Below are 6,000 nucleotides of genomic sequence, written 5' to 3' on the forward strand. Positions count from 1 at the left end.
CATAGCACCCGTTTTAACTATCTGTCTGTGTCCCTTTTGTGCCCATACTGTATATGGAGATCTCTGTAGTATGCAATACCCATTGTCATAGCACCCATTTTAACTGTCTGTCTGTCTGTGTCCCACATGGAGATCTCTGTATTTGTCTGTCTGCCTGTGCCTGAAGAGTGCAAACTGACTGTGAAAGGTGGACTGGTTAAGTAATCAATTGGCAGGTGTGGGGTTGCCATGGCAATCAATTGGCTGAGGCAGAGGCTGGAAATTGCACAGGTGAGGGGAGTTGGGCTCATTAGGTCCACTGGCAGAGCCTTTTGTGGTGGTTCTGGATAACGCTGCATGCCACCGACTCAAGTCCGGGCACTGCACTCCCTGTGGGGGTGTGGAACGCGTGTGTCAAATTTGAAGTCGTACACATGTCGTACACACACACACACACACACACACACACACACACACACACACACACACACACACACACACACACACACACACACACACACACACACACACACACACACACACACAACCTCAGCAAAGAAAGAAATGAAGGACAAAAACTGCAGGGGCACTGATATCTTTGTAATAATATAAAGATAATATTTAAAACAAACATACAGGCCTATAGGAAGCAATGCTTTCTAAACTAGAAAACATGAATATTATCACACAATCACCAACATATTTGACCTAATAGTCCATTAAAATATTTCTGAATGAGGGTGATTAGGGGGGCGTCGCGTCACATAACTAGGGATACACAGGGAGGGGAAATAAGCTCATTCCACTACATATGCATTCACTAATTCTGCATATTATATTCTTGACATATAGAAAACAACATTGTGCGTGTTCAGCGAATGTTTGTGCAGAGATCTGCGGAGATGGTTGTTGCAGAGAGGCAGGTGCTTTTTGCAAGATTCAGGCTTGTGGTCAGGTTGAAGTTGTCACACCGATGTACAGCCTGCTCTGTGGTATGCAGCTGTATGGCATATTCATCACCTCAAATGTAGTGATCTTTTATAGACAAGCCAGATGTATTCACACCTTTCTTGTTGACAAGAAGCTAAAGTTCCTCGTGAGTGTTAACTCTGACGGTCTGCAAGCAAGTGCACACACACGCACGCACCGTGCACGTCGCACGCACACACACGCACACACACACACACCCACAGATGGACACACGCAAGCACGCACACGCACGCACGCACTCACACACACACACACACACACACACACACACACACACACACACACATACACACACACACACACACACACACACACACACACACACACACACACACACACACACACACACACACTGGTAGATCTCTGGCTGTCTTTTTTTCTTCTTTTTTATTGATTACTTTTTTGAAAAATACATTTCAAAAGGATAGAGTCACAAGAAAGCCGTTAGGCTTGTTTCCGTTGTGGTCCTCTTGGGGAAAGGGGAAGGGGAGCAACCTCCTCTGTCGCTCCTCTGATGCAGCTGAAACGCTGTTGGACTTTTTTTTACAAAACCCAAATAGTTCATCTCCTTCGGTCCACTTTGATGGTCGACGACATTTGAGGCCTGCGTTTACCGTTTGGGATGTGACGTAGACATTTCGTGCTCTTGACCGAGTGCTCTGCTCCGCTTCCTGACTAAACTATCCCAGATCAACACTGGACAGAACAGTGCTTACATAACCAGGACCAACCCACTCTCCTCCCACTAGTCTCCAAGTAGAAAGTACTCGTTATGTCTAAAATGTATTAACAAAAACATTTGTAAATAGCAGATCTACAAGTACACAACATGTTGCATGTCACAATGTGGTGTGAGCTTGTAGATCTTCCCTTTTGACGACCTCCCACAGGGAAACCCGATCCGGGTCACGGCACCGATGTAACGCCCGGGATTCGAACTCGGGTCTCCCACGTGAAAGTCCAACATCTTAACCACTAGACCAAAGGGATATCCCTCTGGACTGCATGGGGAGATAGACTTTTGAGGCCATCAGGCAGAGGCTCTGCGCCAAACTAAGTGGAAAAAGCGGCACTCCAAAATAAAAAAAATACACGACGATGCAATTTCTCATGTTTATTTAAGAACACTGATACGTTTCGGCAGAGCCTTCTTCAGAGCAGACTACAAAGTGATACTGGGGATGTGGGTCCCTCTTTTAAAACCAACATTTGATCATCCCCACCTGTGTAGAGGGGAGGTCCTTACTTATTATCAATGATCAATTGTAATCAATCAATTTTATTGTAATCAATTACAAAGCAACACAACTTAAGTTCACAATATAATCAGTACAAACATCACAGATCATGTAAAAGTCACAGACATTTTCTTTTTATACATTGCATATTAAATACAATATACAAATATAAATGTCTAGGGGCACAGAAAACCACATCAGGGACTCAGAACACACAGAAACCTTAAACACATTAGGCAGATTAAACATCAGGAACTCCAAGAACAACAACAAAACATATTACAAAAAGGGTTTGTAGGAAAAGTCATCTGTGGTTGCATAGTGCTGAGCTAATAAATCCAGAACATTTCTCTCTGAGAGATAACAACTTGGGAAGTTTACCCCCCTCTGGTGGTGGTAATTTGTTCAACCCCTACAAAGCGCAGAGATGAGGGTGAACCATGACTAGCCTCAAGATATTGTTTAGACTTTAGCCATGGCATTATTCAATGTTGCCTGTGCGTAGGCCTATAGCAGTTTTGTGTTCTGATAATCTTGTTGTTTGGCCAATGTAAGCTTTTACCACAAGGACAGTTTAGCATGTAAACCACATTTGTGAAATTACAGTTTGATGAGTCTCTTTTGTGTAAACTTTTTACCTGTCAAAGGATGTGAGAAGAATTTGCAATTTGTGGTATTGTTGCATTGTGCACATCGTCCACATCTTTAGTTGCCCCTGGCCCTGAGGGACAGCCTAGGTGGAACGGTCACGGCCAGATGATGATGAGTGAACCAATTTGTCTCTATATGCTGCATTCACATGGAATCAGGCAAGCGGTAGACCGCCTACCGCTTAAAATATTTAATCTTTTTACCGTTCCGTGCCGCCCAGCAGGTTTTGCCATTTGCCGTCTACTGTAGACGGCAAAACGCCAAAACCTGCTGGACGGCACGGAACGGTAAAAAGATTAAATATTTTAACATTGACGCCGTCTGCCGTTACCGTCGCCGGTTCTGGCTGCCATGCCGTCCTGCTCCCGTCCACTAAAATGAAGTCCGGATTGCCGTCTACCGCTTGCCTGATGGGGGCTACACTGTGGGGGCTACACTGGCATGTCCGAAGGGGTTAATATGCATTAATTAATAATGCATTAATCATAAATCTAATTCATTGTGCATATCCACATTCATAAACACTGTAGAAAGTGATGATGCATTTAGACCAAGTATTTTGCATTAAAAACTATAGAACTATATTTTTGGGTGGATTTTAGTGTTTCGGGCATCAAGGGGTTAATAACAAAATATGCTCAAGGGATATCACTGGGCAACCTCTTGAATTCTTAAGAGGTGACCCCAAACTACAAGAATCAGTTGAGAAAAAAACTGAACAACCCAGTTTTTTCACCCAGTGCCAATTATCTAATGTAATCCTGGGCTTCCTTCACTTCCTCTGCCAACCTGGGGGGGCAGCGGACTGACCTCATGCTCCCTTCTATGCATGAGGAGTCCAAGCTGCTTCTTTTCACCTGACAGGGGGGGAATTTCCCTGGCCGGACGTAGCGCGTGGAAGGAACACGTTATTCCGACCAGTTCCTTTCCCCTCCATCAGACACCCCGGCTGGCCAGGGGGAGGTAGTTTTAGAGACCAGGATTACTGCACGTTTTTTGTGAGGGTACCTACCCTAAGGGACACGGGGAGAACATGCAAACTCCACACAGAAAGGCCCTTTCGCCAACCCCACCTCGGGTATGGGCACTGATGACGCGGAGGAGGGAGCACGCCCACAGCGCCCACAGCATCCCCAGCAGGAATCGAACCCAGGAACTTCTAGCTGTGAGGCGACAGCACTACCGACTGTGCCACCGTGCCCCCCCAAAAAAACCATGTTCAGCCAAAAATCACCCTTTCGCTCCCGGACTAACTATATCTTAGATTAATTCTGTCACGTTTTTGTTGGGTCATTTATTCAGTTTGTGTGTGTTTTATTACTTGCAAAAAACGTCTTCTAATGCAGGGGTTTTTCATGTCAAGGAGTGACAAGGACCCAATTGACATTTATTAACCCGGGGACCCCCATTTGAAAAGGTACAGCAGGGACCCCCATAAGAGAAGATTTTTATGGCATAGCAGTGATTCTCAACCACTTTAATTTCAAGGACCCCCAGTTTGACATGCAATAGACTACGGAGTACGGACCCCCATTTCTATCTCTGGAATCCCCAATTTATATTGTAAAATCAATGTTAAGAGTTACAGACCCATGAGGGTCCATTTGGTTACAAACTATCATTTAGCTGGGGACCCCCTGGAACTCCATCAAGGACCTAGGACCCCACTTTGGGAACCACTGTTCTAATGCAACAAGTTGACAGAACATGTCTTTCCAGACAGAAAAGTGCTTCTGAGGTCCACATGTGCTGACATACTGTCTCCTTTTTCTCCGGTGTCCATTATTTGAATGCAGGTATGTTGTTTCATTGTGCAAATGGGGCAATTCATGTTTTGTACAATTCATGTGACTTAATGACAATAAAAATTGTAACACACTAGTTCATGGTAAAATATGCATTTATTTTATACTCTATTTATATATAGAAGAGAACAGCTGAGACTCGTGGCCCGTGACAGATGAGACCCGTGGAGGAAAGGACAGTGTTCTTTCCAACCAACAGCACCAGTCAAGTCTCTCAAGACAGACTGTTGACTCACGTCAATTTCGAGGAACAACAGGGGTCGCTGTTTCCCCGTTATTTGCCGATGTAATTCTCAGATTGGTCAAGTCTTAACTTGAATTTATGACACATGGAAATTATTAGGGACCAAGAAGTCACGTAGTGACTTTGGTCACTTATTGTTTTTGTGTTTATTTTTCTTCTCCTTCTTCTTCTTCTTCCGCCAAAAATAGCTGTTCTGACTGAATGGTGCAGTCGGTTTTCGCGAAACGCGGTAATCTGGTAGAGGGCCATGCCAAACGGTGAATATGCGAAGCCCAAGACGATTGGCCAAATGGTGGCGCTATAGCGCTCAATTGAAAATGCTAACTTTCAACGTGCATAGCTCATGAACCGTTTGACCGTTGGCAATGACACTTTGATACCCATATGCGTCTCCTCATGCTGAACAACTTTCGTGTTCTGACTTTTGACCTCTGACCTTTAGATCACCCGCCATTTTGAATTATATGATCAGTACTTCTTCTCCTTCTCCTTCCGCCAAAAATAGCTGTTCTGACTGAACCGTGCAGTCGGTTTTCGCAAAACTTGTCAACATGATAGAGGACCATGCCAAACGGTGACTATGCGAAGCCCATCATGATTGGCCAAATGGTGGCGCTATAGCACTCAATCGATGCAAAACTTGCAAACTTGCAAACTTTGAACGTGCATATCTCATGAACCGTTTGACCGTTGGCAATGACACTTTGATACACATATGTGTCTCCTCATGCCGAACAACTTTCGTGTTCTGACTTTTGACCTCTGACCTGAGTTAAAATGTAACTCCTCACAGAATCTTTGCTCAAAATGCACGAAAACTTCTACACGTGAACTTTGGACCTATACGGACAAATAATCGTAGCACATTTTCTTCTAAGTGAAAAAATGAAGTTTTTATGAACCAATGAAAATTGCTGTTTTGTGAAACCTATATACCTATATGAATACTGAATGATGTTACTGTTTAGAATGAGTCAACTGACTTTGTCTGCATAGCTCAGTTGGTAGAGCTCTCGCCGTTGGACCACAAGGTTGTGTGTTCAAATCCGGGTAAAGACAACTCAGTGTATGCATTGTGTGCTGCAAGATTTGT

Source organism: Electrona antarctica (genome assembly GCF_951216825.1).
Source record: "Electrona antarctica genome assembly, chromosome: 11".
NCBI classification, from domain to species: Eukaryota; Metazoa; Chordata; class Actinopteri; order Myctophiformes; family Myctophidae; genus Electrona; species Electrona antarctica.